The sequence below is a fragment of the Rhinoraja longicauda genome, chromosome 12, assembly GCF_053455715.1.
Source record: "Rhinoraja longicauda isolate Sanriku21f chromosome 12, sRhiLon1.1, whole genome shotgun sequence".
In the NCBI taxonomy this organism is placed as follows: domain Eukaryota; kingdom Metazoa; phylum Chordata; class Chondrichthyes; order Rajiformes; family Arhynchobatidae; genus Rhinoraja; species Rhinoraja longicauda.
This window is the reverse complement of record NC_135964.1, coordinates 34,494,737-34,510,383: the sequence shown is the minus strand read 5'-3', so window position 1 is coordinate 34,510,383 and position 15,647 is coordinate 34,494,737. Positions and strand designations below refer to the sequence as shown.

Genomic DNA, 15,647 nt, shown 5'->3' with positions numbered 1-15,647 from the left:
TGTGTAAATCAGCATCTGCAGTTCCTTCCTACTGATTAGCCAACAATTCAGTTTTAAAATTATCAGTCTTCCATTCAAAATCCTCTGGCATCAGTCCTCTCTATGACTTTTCATGTACTTAAAGCCCTCTGAGATGTTTGTGCTTGATCACAAAACAACTGGATTATTATTAAAAAAAACCTTTGGCCACTAATATCCTTCAGTTAAGGAAATCCACCATCCTTAACTGGGAAGTGCAATAACTGCAAGCCTTTAAGTAATGCACTGTTCAAAAACTTTTCAAAAAACCCATTCCTATGGACAATCTTGAACTTAATACGAAACCAGCGAATTCTTGCACAAGAAGAAACTCAAATCTATCGTCCTGACTGCAACAATGAAACACATCCTATTCGAGATGCATGGTTAGCAAACAGTCATCCCATACATTATAACATGGACATCTATATACTAGAACTCTCGTTTGTTTGTTTTCTTGTTCCTGAACTACAGCCAAAACGGTTTAGGCCCACCTTACTCACCGTCGTCCCTTTGGTGCAAATGGAAAAGTTTCATTGAAATTGGTGTTATATTTTTTAAAGTTATTCGCATTTTAAAGTTTAAATCTATCTCCTAGAGAAGGAGGGGGGAGGGAGGGAGGGAGCAGGGTGGAGGGAGGGGGGAGGAGGGATAAGGGGGGTTGAGGGGATGGAGTGGAGGGGGGGAGGGGAGGAGGGGGGGAAGGGAGGAGAAGGGATGGAGGGAGGGGTGGGGAGGGGGAGAGGAGAGGGTGCTGCACCAATGCAGGAGAGGATTGGGCCCAACGGGTCTACATGGTCTAGTTAATTATAAGATGTAGCCATTACCATGGGATGATAAGACCTGCCTCAATGTTTCCCTATACATCTTAGTTTCTCATTTTGTTTGATTACATGAAGTTCCGTGGAGCATTTTGCCTCATAAAGATGCAAGTTGTTGTCAGAATAATCTACATTATAATTCGGACAAGATAGGAGTAAAAAATATATATGTTTCTACTTGTAATTGGAGTCCAATGAGCGGTGTGACAAATATGTCCAATCTTGCTCAGAAACTACTTAGAATATGTAACTTGTCCCCATGATAGAGTTGAAACAAATTTAGAGGGCATCTATATAAGATATTGTCGGAAATTCCATACAATTCTATGCTGAGGATAAGAGGAAGCAACATGTCCAGTCCTCTACACTGCCTGGTGAATGAACTCTGGCAAAGATCATTTAAACAGAATGCCCAATCTCTCTGCTGTATATTGTAAGAAAGTGACTGAAATTCTTAATCCCCATTTTGAATTTTGGCCATTGTTGCAAATAACAAAGCAAAGAAACCCTAATAATGGAATGGATTTTTCTAAATTAAATTCAGTTAATTTAGAAAATTTACATCAGTCCCATTTGTTTTAAATGCGGCCACAACTTTATACACCATTGAAACTGTATTACACTGAGATTTAATTTGGTATTGTTAACTGAAAACCACTGCAGTGTGACTCACAGTAAAATATATCGATGGTGTCCAGTCCAGGCTATGGAATGCAAGTCTGGATTTCCAGACCTGATAAAGGATACACAGATGAGAGTGTGGACCAATAATTTCCTGTGCACTCCTCTTTAGAATGCAGTCCATGCAGTTTTAATTACTAGCATTTTAAGTTTTTAAAATACATTTGTTTTGAATTTTCACGTTAATTTCAGAAAGAAATGGTGGATTATATAGATTATAGATTATTCCAATAATATTAGCAAGAATTGTCACTGTCATGCAAAAATCTAGTTTTAAAGATCAAACATGCAATGAGTTGGTATGGAATTTGTAATTGCAGACAGGACATACCCTGAAGCTTTCACAGATAATTATTTATAAATTTACTTCCTGTCATATCTTGACCAATACATTTCTTCATGTTCTCCAAAAAGCATGATATATTCATTCATCTAAACTTAATTAAATGGGAAATATTCAGAAATGCATACTAAATGTAATTGCAATTTGCAATAATATTGTACTGTGCATCTTTCAAATAATAGAAACTCCATCGATGCCACCTGCACTAAGTGTACTGAAAGATTGTAATGAAAAGTCACTACTACGAAAGTTGGTGCCATTTTACAATTTCTGATATCACTTGACTTTGCTTGGTATAATTATGAATGTGTAACTATTATGATATAAATTTGCTGCATTTGAAACTTCCGAGTTATCGTGGCAAGTTGTCTGAATTTAACAACGGTGTGCGAAAGCTTTGAAACCAACATTAAAGGGGTCCTAGCTCCGATAATTCTAGGATGAGGTATTGGATTTGAGCAAAGGTTTGAGGAAGGAGGTGGGGTAAGGGTGGTGGTAAAATGGAGAGTTACCGAGAATTGGAGGAGAATTCTGGAGCTTCAGGAACTACAGAGGGAGTGAGAGAATTTGTTGATCTTGAGAAGTTTCTGAGATTTTAACTTCACTGAGTCAGGGATTTTGGATCTTTGGAACCCCATAAACTAGGTATAGTTGAGGGGTGGTTGTTAGATTCTGTCAGAATCTGCTGTTATTCAGGGATCTGGCAGATTGTGAAGCAATAGCTGAAGAAGCAAAATGCTAAGGTCTTTAACATGGAGGCCCAAGGATGATTTTGGATTCAAAATCATTCAAGATTCAAAATGGGTTTATTGTCACATGTACCATAAGGTACAGTGAATTCCGAGTTACCATATGGCCACACCAAGCGAAAAGCAGTAAGACACACAACACATAAAATAAAATTTAACATAATCATCCACCACAGCGGCTCCCCACATTCCACACCGCGGAGAAGAGGGAGAGATTGGACTTTATTGCCTTCCATGGAAGGCAATAAAGTCCAATCTCTCCCTCTTCTCCGCGGTTGGGGCTGTCGAAATGCTGCCTGTCTTTAGTTTAGTTTTTAGTTTAGAGATGCAGCACGGAAACAGGCCCTTTCGGCCCACTAGGTCCGTGCCGACCAGCGATTCCTGCACGTCGACAATATCCTATACCCACTGGGGACAATTTTTACATTTACCAAGCCAATTAACCTACAAATCTATGTCTTTGGAGTGTGGGAGGAAACCAAAGATCTTGGAGAAAACCCATGCAGGTCACGGGGAGAATGTACAAACTCCGTACAGACAGTGCCCATAGTCAGGATCGGGTCTCCGGCGCTGCATTTGCTGTAAGGCAGCAACTCTACTGCTGCGCCACCGTGCCACCTCTGTCCCGCTGAGTTACACCAGCATTTTGTGTCTGACTTCTTTTTCCACAGCAGCACCACGGGCGTGTGCCAGTTGTAATTTTCTCAGCATAGAACCAGGATTCTCCTTTGCACCATTATTAGCTTTGGTAGAAAGTAATGCAATGGGCTGGAGAACTACTGGTCACTCCAGAGTATGTTTTTAAATATACACCATTTTACAAATATAACAACATAAACAACAATATATTTAATAGGATCCTAAAGCAATGCAGCATGTAAACAGACCCTTCAGCCCACTGAATCCATGTCAACCATCAAATCATCCATTACATCCAATCCCACATTAATCTGTACGTTATTCTCCTCACATCAGCTCCCCTCTAGATTCTACCCATTCACCTAAACACCAGGGGCAAATCATAGTAGCCAAATAACCTATCAATCTACATGTGTTGGGTTGTGGGAAGAAATCGGAGTACCCAGGGGAAACCTGGTTGCAGGGAGAACATAGAAACTCCACTGAGACAGTACCAGAGATCAGGATTGAACCTGGGCCTCTAGTGCTATGAGGCATCAGCTCCATCAGATGCACTATTGTGTTATCACCCACTTTCTTAGTTTAAATAAAAGTCCCACATAGGACTCTGGTCTAGAAGGTTAGGGTCCCTGGGATCCAATGAATGTTGGTAAATTGGATCCAAAATTGGCTTGACAATAGGATGAGAGTGCTGGTAGAGGGTTGTATAAATGATTGGATGCCTGAGTGGTGCTCCACAAGGACTGGTGCTGGGACCCTTGCTGTTTGTAATATATGTGGATGATTTGGATGTGGATGTAGAAGCATGATGGGCTTCAAAATGGCACAAAGATGGGCAAGTTCACAAATGGCACAAAGATTGTGGAGTTGTTGTTAATGTGGAAGATAGGATTGGTCCACAGGGTGATATTAATGTGGTCGTTAAATGGGTGGAGAAGGGGCAGCACGGTTCCATAGCGGTAGAGTTGCTGCCATACAGCAAATGCAGCGCCGGAGACCCGGGTTCGAACCCGACTACGGGTGCTATCTGTGCAGAGTTTGTACATTCTCCCCGTGACCTGTATAGGGTTTTCTCCGAAATCTTCGGTTTCCTCCCACACTCCAAAGACGTACAGGTATGTAGGTTAATTGGCTTGGTAAATGTGAAAGAAAATGTGGTATAGGATAGTGTGCGGGGACCGCTGGTTGGCGCAGACCCAGTGGGCCGAAAGGGCCAGTTTCCGCGCTGTATCTCTAAACTAAACTAAAGTGGCAGATGGAGTTTAATCCGAGGTGATAATTAGGAGGTGATGCATTTTGAAACGCTAATGAGACCAGGATGTACGCAATGAATGGTGAAGCCCTAAGAAGTATTTAGGATATGTTTTGTAAAAATTAGTGTCACTTTAAGCACTGTGGCACCTTACCAATTGCTCTCTGTGTTGTAAATACATTATTGTAACATAAAAGTTGTCAAAATTGCCTGCTTCAATGGAGTAGACAGACAGGGACGGACGCTGCGTTGCTCTTTGACGTTTTTTGGTTGGCTTGAATCATTGTTTTTTTATGATGGAATTGAATACTGGCACCTCAAAAGAATTAAAAACTAGATTTTCAAATGTATACTTTTATTGTTGATTCTATATTTTTTAGTTATTACAGTAGTTCATAAAATTAAAACAATTGGTCACAAAATCAAAACAGAAAAAGGGAATATATTGATGGAAGAAAATTGTTGACAAATATATCTGAACTGTTATTGATATGCATACCGGCACCTTTTTGTCTAATAAAAAAAAACACTGGTTTAAATAATCTGCTAACCTCCAGTCTCTTGGTGAGTGAGTGAGTAAGAGAAGATACTGTGACAGCTGCTTATTCCGATATTATGTGTCGGTAAATTGTGGTTGAACTGTTCAGCTTGCAAGAACAGTAACAGGAAACTTGTGGCAAACTGAATGCAGAAGCTGAGCCCAAATACAGAAAGTAAAACATCAGCATCATGATGGACGATTTCCTGATAATCTTTAAACGGCATGATGTAATTTGCCTTTTGTTATAATGTTGAGCACATTTTAATACTGAGCACATTCTCACAATAAACCCCAAGGTAACTGACATTTCTTATTTCCATATTTTCTTACCGTGTAAAGGGGGCTATTCAGCCCATAGGGCTGTGCTAGCTCATATTTACCCCATTAATATTCCCTGCAATATATTCACCCCACATGTCTAACTATTCTACCATCTACCCACCTACAGAAGAGGCAATTTACAGTAGTCAGTGAATGTTTGGGTAAATATATTGCATTTATACCTAATAAGAAATAAAGAGGCATTTAGCAGCTGGTCTGATAACTCGTTCTTAATTTTTCATTTAAGCCTCGCTTGCAAAGGGAACTTTCCCTTTATTTTTATGAGTAGAGGCATTTTAGCTAATATTTTTGAGTTTATTAATAGTGTTCGAAGAATTACTTTGATTTTAGTTTAGAGATACAGCGTGGAAACAGGCCCTTCGGCCAACCGAGACCACACTGACCAGCGATCCCCACACACTAACTCGATCCAATACACACGAGGGACAATTTACATATATACCAATCCAATTAACCTCCAAACCTGTAAGTCTTTGGGGTGTGGGAGGAAACTGAAGATCTCTGAGGAAATCCATGCAGGTCACAGGGAAAACGTACAAACTCCGTATAGATAGCACCCGTAGTCAGGATCGAACCTGGGTCTCTGGCGGTGGAAGGCAGTAGTGCTACCGCTATGCCACTATGCCGCCCTAAGTTTATGTGGAAAACCTGCAAGGCTGTGTGTTGTCTGAAGTCACCAAATGCTGCAGAGGGCTTCATGGGCAAAACATTAACATTATAACTTTTTTTAATAGCTGACTCTACCTGACCCAATCACATTGGGCTTGGATAGGCTTCTCACCCCACACACTTTATCTAGGGGGGAAAAAAAGGACACTTTTATTTGCTGCAGGTCCCTATGTGCAAGCATCCATTAAGAAGCTGGCACCAACCTGATGCGAAAGATCCTAGGAAAGGGGCAGAGAACCTTCAGTTTCAACGGCCAAACATCCGGCTGCCAGAGTGCTTGACATTTGTGATGTCAATGTCATGTGCAAAGGCTCGGCGGACCTTGGAACCGAGAACCCACTCAGAGGATCTGCAGACTCTGCGGACCGAGGTAGTAGGTGGGAGCCGCTGGAGATCTCAGACGGGAGGACCAGCAGCGGGTAGGAGGGTGAACTGGGGTAATGCCTCTAAGGTCAGCTGCAGGAGGTGCCCCCGGGCCACAAAGATTTTTAGTTTAGAAATACAGCGCACAAACAGGCCCTTCAGTCCACGCCGACCAGCGATCCCCGCATATTAACACTATCCTACAAGGGACATACTAGGGACAATTTACACTTCTACCTAGCCAATTAACCAACATACCTGTACGTCTTTGGAGTGTGGAAGGAAACTGAAGATCTTGGAGAAAACCCACGGGGAGAACGTACAAACTCTGTATAGACAGCACCCATAGTCGAGATCGAACCCGGGTCTCCGACACTGCAAGCGCTGTAAGGCAGCAACTCTACCACTGCGCCGCCGAGCCTCCAGGCGAGGAGAGGGACATCAATATGCCGGCTGATCCAGTTGAAGAAAACGGAAGAGGCCCTACAGGAGCCTGGGGCTTACCTGGAAACTGAACTGCTCCAGGAGACCGAGTGCACGGACGGACCGGACTTCAGACCTTACAATTGTGCCAAAACATGGCAACATTTTAATGCATGTGTGAATATGCAAAAAGAATTTCACAATGTAGTTGCACAAGTGACAAATAAAGCACCATTAAACCATTATCTGTCACACTAATAAACATTAAAATCCTATTCAAAATTGAAAACGCTATTAAGAAAACTAAACCACTTGGAACACACTAAAACACAAATCAATACATTGGAATTTGTTTAATTAAATGTAACCTAGCTGTAACATAACGTTCTCCTTCCCAGTTGTTGAAATTAATGGGGAATTTTCATCAGCAGGTCTCCTAGCATTGAACACTGTTATTGAACTCCATTAGGAGGCCATTGTCAGAGTGACTCGCATGAGGAGTCTGACTCTCTACTGAGTCATGCCGTTTCAGGTGGATCTACTGACTTTTCATTAGAAAATTTGGCCGTTTCTTGTCCTGTACAGTGTACATTTATCATCCTGAAAGTCATGACCACTTAAAAAAATATTTCCTGATGCATTTGCTTTGGAAATATGCCTCAATCAGGTAATGCCTATTCCCAGAACCTTAATCTCCTCAGCATAACCCAGCATAAACTGGCTATTTCAAAGTGTGACACAAATTGCTGGAGTAACTCAGTGGGTCAGGCAGCATCTCGGGAGAGAAGGAATGGGCGATGTTTCAGGTTGAGACCCTAAACGTCACCCATTCCTTCTCTCCAGAGATGCTGCCTGACCCGTTGAGTTTCTCCAGCATTTTGTGTCTACCTTCGATTTAAACTAGCATCTGCAGTTTTTTTTCCTATTTCAAAGTGTTTGTTGGCTCTGCATCTTGAAAAATATTTCTGCTGTGAACTGAATTTTCCTAAGAAATGATGAATGTCAAAATGAATGAGCAAATAGGGCCTCTATTGTCCTGCCTTTATTTTCTAAACTAGGCTGCTGGAACACCTGTAATACTGGTTGGTAGAACTATAAGAACATGGCTGAATACCCGCTGTGTTGTAGGTACATTGTTTTTGTCTAGAACTTTCCAGTAGCTGCCTACCTCCATGGACCAATCCTGCAGGAGAGAAAGACACCCTCTGCTGTCCTCCAGTATCTTGACATTTCTTAATTGAGTTTTTGATAAAGTTCACTCACAGGGAACAAAAAAGTGTTCTATCACACAATAACATTAATAGTTAATTATTTCCTAAGTTATGCGTTAATTGCAAGAAGCCAGTGATTAATGGTGCACATTTTAGTGGGAATGTTTGTGCATGGGCCACGTGCAGTCAAATAGCCAATGAATAAGCGATTATTAGTTGTTAACGTTAGATGGTTTCCCTTCTCTGCCTCAAAGGATGCCGATGATGGTTGCTTGACTCCACTTTTGTCCCATCTGAGAAACATCAAACTCAGCACAGATCAAAGCTGACATCCCCCTGGTCTGTATGATTCAGCTGTTTATTGGGGAATTTCACTGAGCCATCTGAAGTGATTACAGCTGGGCGTTTGATGGATGGTCACAATGATTGACGCAGCAGGTTGGAATAATTTCTGCTGGAGGTCATACCTTATGTGGCAGTTCCAGCTGTGAGAGGTGGTTGTGACAGTGTGGGCCAAGATTAACACTTCATTACTGCGGTGGTTCTAATTTCAGAGAAAATGCAGTATGTGAAAATTGCATTAATCTCTGCCTTTAACGCACTGCATGGTAGCTGGTCACTATAGAGGATGGAAGACATAGCTGTTGCCTGCTGTTGGTACAACAGCACTTCACAGATCGATGTCTAAGCACTTTTCTCTGTTGGGGAATTATTGTTCCAGTTGCCATGGAGTCTTGTGTTTTGTCTTTAACCCATATTTTTTTCGAGCTGACTAATTCTGGGCACATGTGCATTGCTAATAGTATCTTGCAGTTAAAAAAAAAATCAGACAGAAACATGGAATAATGGACAAATGATTTTTAATTAAAGCAAAGATGTTTCACTGCCCATTACATCCAGCTGTGCGCTTGTCTAATGCCAACTCATTACTGTATGAAGTAGATTCGGAGAACTGCACGGCACAGAGGGAGGCTGTTCAGCCCAATGACCTGTGCTGGCTCTTTGGATGACCTATCCAATTAGCCTCGCTCACCTTCTTTTTCTCCAGACCCACACGCCTTTCCCTCACCCACCTTTCGTGTAAGTATCCAATTATCTCTTCAAAGTTATGATTAAATCTGTTCCACCACTCTTTCAGGGAGAGTTTTCTCGGCCATACCAACTCATCATGTGAAATTAGTCTCCTCATTTCCAACTGGGTCTTTTTTAAACTTATTTAAAATTAGTGCCTTCTGAATGTTGGCCATCTAGATGACGGGTACAGATTTGCTTTACTACATTTTTCCGACAGTCCTATTTTGCACATTTTATATCATTTTATTTGTCTAAGGTGAACAAATCGTGCAAATCCACATGCTTGTACTTTGTAAATCATTAACATGCTTTCATGCACTCACTTCAAGTTCCTCATCCAAATGGTTATATGGATGCAAGCTTTGATAATGATCATAAATGGGATGGCCGACATTATTAATTTCCATTCTACCAACTGGTTTGCTGGGCCTGTTCATAAATTGATCTAAAATTGCACATTGACCAGACAGGTCAATTGACATTGAACAGATTGGCAAATTTCCTTCAGTGAAGATATTGATGAACCAGGATCATTAATGATGGGATTTGATCTTAGGGTCTCTGGATTATTGGTGTTTGGAATACCAGTCCATTAACTTAACATCAACCAAATCTTTAATAAACTGAGAATAACCTGATCCTTGATCACAAAATGAAGGCTAATTAAGATCTATTTCGACATATTTGACCATTAGAACATAATTTTCCAATCTCTGATGCTAGTACACACCTGTTTAATAATCAACAATTAAGTTATCATGCATTATTTTGAAGAAACATAGTGGTACAGAAGCATGTGTAGAAAGGAACTGCAGATGCTGGTTTCTACCGAAGATCGAGACAAAGTGCTGGAGTTACGCAGTGGGTCTGCCTGATCCACTGAGTTACTCCAGCATTCTGTGTCTGTCTTTGGTACAGAAGCATGTTAAGTTTTCAGATGATACCAAAACTGGTGGAATTGCAGTCAGAAAGGGAGTCTGTCAAAGTATGCAGAAGGATATCATATCATCATATCATATATATACAGCGCGGAAACAGGCCTTTTCGGCCCACCAAGTCCGTGCCGCCCAGCGATCCCCGCACATTAACACTATCCTACACCCACTAGGGACAATTTTTTACATTTTACCCAGCCAATTAACCTACATACCTGTACGTCTTTGGAGTGTGGGAGGAAACCGAAGATCTCGGAGAAAACCCACGCAGGTCACGGGGAGAACGTACAAACTCCTTACAGTGCAGCACCCGTAGTCAGGATCGAACCTGAGTCTCCGGCGCTGCATTCGCTGTAAAGCAGCAACTCTACCGCTGCGCTATAGATCAGCTACAGATATGGACGGAGAAATGACAAATGGAGTCTGATCCGAGCAAGTGTGAGGTGTTGTACTTTGGGAGGACAAATGTAAAAGGAAAGACTCTTAACAACATTGATGTACAGAGGGATCTTGTGATCTCAGTGCATAGCCTCCTGAACGTGGCAACACAAGTAGACAGCATGCTTGCTTTTATTGGTCAGGGCATTGAGTATAAGAGTCAGTAAGTCATTATGCAGCTTTATAGGACTTTGGTCTGTGCCTTTATTTAAGTTAAAGATAGCAATTTTAGACCTTAGTTTGTCACTCTCAAACTGAACATGTATGATCATTCTTCCCAGAGGGTTGTTTATAATTAATGGCGTAGCAGCACACAGCCAGATCTAAAATGCCCTATTTTTTAGTAGATGCCACAAGTTCTGACCTCAATCTACAGTAGGTCAAATCTATCAATTAATGTCTTGTGATTATTTCAATCCCTTTCTTGCAAACGTCATTAAACTTTTCATTAAAAGATGATTGGACATTAAATTGCATCAAACTGGTGTCAGTCTTAACTCTGATATTGCAGATTTGCCTCTCAATCAAAAGATTTTAAGTTCACCAGAAAAGGATGCAATCATATTCAAACATGTGCTGATGGGCCCTGCTTCGAGGCAATAGGGTCCATGGAAGAAAAAGGATTCACTGATTTATTGAATGTCATGAAGCAATGTATAGTGTATGGTGCACGAGTACGTTTTTGGTTATAATTCATGTTCTACAAGGGAAAAGATAATATTTACTGAGTGTATTTTGTGACCTCAGGATACCTAAAAGAATGTCACAGCCAATGTAAGACATGCAGAAGCTGACTTATACACAGCGACGTCTCACAGTAGCAGTGAGGTGATGCCCGAATAATTATGCTTTTGTTAAGCTAGTTTAGTATTGGCAGGACCCCTGGGAAAAATCTTGTTTTTATTGAGTTGTGTCACAGGATCTTTTATGTCCATCTGAGAGTACATTTGAGATTTCCGTCAGAAGCATCATTGTTTGAAAGGTGGTGCTATCGGCAACATCCCTTGGTATTGCACGGAATTGCCACCCTTGAGTGCATGTTCAAAACAATAGAATGGATCTTGAACGAAGTTTTAAAGAATCAAGTGTACTTTAAAGATAGATAAAGAAAGAAAATGAGATTGTAGCAATGTTAAAGAAATGGGCATGCAGTGGTGATTTCAATGTTGTGCTTTTATTGAGATATTTAGGGAATAAATTACAGCAATTTCATCATAAATCAGTGTTTAATAGCAATGAATCCTGATAACATTGCAATAGTTTGATAACTTTGCTGGTTTGTGATTACTGTAGAATATCCAATATTCTCTGTCTATGATATGGAAGATTTTACTGTCCAAATTAACTGGATTTTCCACAAATTCGCATGTTGTTTTGCATTAACACACCCCTACAGCAGCAAAGAATTACCAAAGAACATGATCCATTATAAAGATTTATTGACGGATAACCCAGATTGCAGTCAGTCATTTAAACGTGCTCACTTGGTGGTTTGCCCATTTGAATTGGTGGATTATGATGTTATTGGGACCTGCAAGATAAATAACTTGCTGGTAACCCACATAGGCATTGATTGCTCCTTGGACAATGTTCATACAATAACCAAGATCATTGGTGAGCTATGAATATACTATATCCAAAGCTAGAATTTACCAAACCACTTTCTCATTCCTGAAGTACAACTTTACTTTGTGCAAATGTATCATTGTGTTGCAATCGTGCTTTCTACAACATAGATCACCAGGGGGCGCTGCACAATGGCTGCCTCGCCTACAGTCTGTCTGTCCTTTTCAAACTCTTTTTGTTATTTTTGGTAAGTTTTAAAAGTTTGTGTAAATGTTCTCTGGTTTGTTTTATGTGGGGGGTGGGAGAGGGGGTCGGCGGAAACCTTTTTTCAATCTCTTACCTTGCCAGAGATGCGATTGTTTTCCGGATCGTATCTCATGTCGCTCTGCGGCCTAACATTACAGAGCTGGAGGTCTTGCCTGGGACTGACCTTGAGTCCCCATGGGGGCGTGGACTTATCATCTGAGCCTGCGATCCCTTGCCTGGGATCGACGCTCCAATGCAGCCTGTGGACTTTAACATCAGAGCTCACAGTCTCGGGTTGAGACCGGTTGGGAGCTCTAAAAGCTGCACGAGGTTCGACTGGTCCCAACCTGGGGTAGATCGCCGGCGTGGGGGAGCTGAGACCCCCCCCCCTCTATGAAGGAGCTTGATCGCCCCGACGAGGAAGTCTCGCCGCCGGCTACGGGAGTCAAGATCATCCCATAAACGGAAGGTTAGAGCCCCCGACCACTGGAGGACAAAGAAGGGAGAGATTGAACTGTTTTTTACCTTCTATCACAGTAAGGAATGCGGAGGAGTCACTGTGGTGGATGTTCATGTTAAAATGTATTTTGTGTGTCCTGTTGCGTTTTACTGTTATGACTGTATGGCAAATTAAGTTCCTCGTATGTTGCAAAACATACTTGGCTAATAAAGTTTTGTTGTGATTGTGATTGTGATTATGATTGTGAGATCACACTGTTGATGATGGAATACATATGAAGCTATTTAAGCGAACATTCTTCCAGCAACCTTTCTCATGCATTTTATGTTTTACAATGTAGTAACGAAAGCAATATATGATGTAAATCTGCTAAAACAGGATTTTCATCAGGATTAGAATAAAATAAGATGATTCAGTAACTATTTTGTTTGCTCACATTACTGAGTTTGTAAAAAAAATCCATATTTTCCTTGAACATCGTGAGAATGCAAGCTTTGCGACTAATCTGATACATTTCATCACAAAACACCCATCGTCTCTGTTCCACTTTACTCCATCTCCACCTCTGAAGCAGTTGCTATATGCTACAGCATCACCTCAAAAGATAAAGCAAAACAAAACACTGACTTCCAAATCCCAGCTCACAGGATAATTTATCATTCAGCTCACTTCTCCAGGAATGTTGTTTTGCAAACTCTGACTTGGAGGAATGGAATAGTCAGCATTAGATAAATCAGCAGGCTGCCCTGCAGCCATCCAGATCACTGAGTAATCAGAAATTTCAATCTTTTTGTTGAGTGCTACAGGCATATTGACTGAGTATACACTTCTTAAAATCATTTCCATAAGGGTGTCTCAGAACTTGTGCTGAAGCAAAGATGTACATTCCAATGTATATTTATAGAGTGGGCTCTAAGGTTACCCATGGGAAACTGACATTTAAAGCACGTTGAATTCAATGGGTCTTGGGTTTATGAATGAAAGAGGGGAGGAAGATGCAGGCTATATACACGAGAAGTGTCATAGGGTCTTATGGCTGTATGCTAGATTATATTTCTCATAAGATTATTCTTTTATTTTGAGCTGCAGATCAAGTGTTTCAAGAAGCTGATGATATGATTTATTTCCATCTTTGAACATGTATATCTTATTATGATCCAATCTATCAAATGTGCTTTGATATATATATATGCATATACATAAAAAATTTAGAGATACAGTGCGGAAACAGGCACTTCGATCCACCTAGTCCACGCTGACCAGCAGGAACCCTGTGCACTAACACTATCCTATACGCTAGGGACAATTTACAATTTTCCCAAAGCCAATTAACCTACCAACCTGTACGTCTTTGGAGTATGGGAGGAAACCGGAGCACCCATAGAAAACCATCGCGGTCACAAGGAGACCGTACAAACTCTGTACAGACAGCACCCGAAGTCAGGATCGAACCTAAATATCTGGGGCTTGAAGGCAGCTGCTCTACTACTATGCCATTGTGCCGCCCTGTGCCGATATGTCTAGATATATCATCGATATGATATACTTGATATCAATATATGATATACCTTGGCATATCTCTGCTCTGCCCTCCGCTCTCTTCTCTTTGCTTATCTTAAAGCCTCTTAGATGCCACTGCCATACTTGTCCCCACCACCTCTGGCAGAAAATTCCAGGCACCCACCATCCTCTCTGTAAAAATTAAATGTCCTGTACACCTTAAGATTTTGTCCCTTAAAGCTGTGCCCTCTGGTCACTAGAAAGATCAGTGGGGAGAAAAAAGAACAAGCACATGTGCTGCTTCCTTGAATATAAGCAGAGAATGTTGAAAAAACATAATTGACTCATCCGGCTGATAACTTTCAAGAGGGCTGGGCAAACAAGTGTATTTTAAAGTTGCAGAGAGGGGGAGGGTTGAGAGAACAAACACCATGTATGTGACAGAGTGGAGACGAAAGTTATTCAGGTGACCACAAAATACTATGATGCTATTAAAGAGGTGTATGCTTTGTTCAGCAGTTAATCTGTTTAGAGAAGCGTAAATAGAGGGAGAAGAATGAGGGCAATCGGCAAGTAAAAAATGTACTGGAACTGTGTGATACGGACACAGAAGTTGCTGGAAATTTGAAATAAAAGAAATATTGAATATATACGGTGGAGAGAAAATAAATGAGTTAATGTTGCAGATGGATGACCTTGCATCAAAACTAGCGAGATCTGACACAAACAGGAAAGAATGGTAAACTGAAATTGTTGAATTTAACGTTGAGTCCCCAGGGCTGCAATATATCCAATTGGAAGATTAGGTGTTCCAGTGTACATTGGGAAATTTTTTCAGTTTGTTCCTTTTGGTAAACAAATCCATCCTGTGTTGCATATGTTTTTTAAAAATCATTCATAATTTGTTCAATGGTACTTTATTGTCATATGCACCAAAGTACTGTGATATTCTTTTATTGCATATAGTACAGTTAACAATTCTACTGTACATTAGGCACACTCATACTAAGTACATGCATGTTAGACAGAAGACCACAATGAGAGAGTACACGTGTTACCATGCTTCAGGTGCCATTTTGTAACATTCAAGGCAATTTATTTTTTAAATGTTAGAGTCTTAACTTGGCCATGAAGGGTTTCCCCCCCCCATCACCCCCCTATTCCTTCCTACTCTCTCTTCCCTGTGCCCCACTTGGATGTGCACCAATTTCCCCCACAATCCTATCCCCTTCCGCCTATAAATCCCTTAAACTGGCTTCACATTCAAGACCTCTTCTCTCCTTATCTCATAGCCTTTGGAACATTGAACATAGAACAGTACCACACAAGAACTGCCCCATTGGCCCACAGTGTCTTGTGCCGAACCTGGTGCCAAA

General features: G+C 41.0%; 1 protein-coding gene across 2 annotated transcripts in view; it reads left to right on the top strand.

The window, feature by feature from the left end:
• The window catches only part of LOC144598557 (rho GTPase-activating protein 6-like), a 235,387-nt gene that overhangs the window by 37,400 nt on the left and 182,340 nt on the right, over window positions 1-15,647 (top strand). The window lies entirely within an intron of this gene.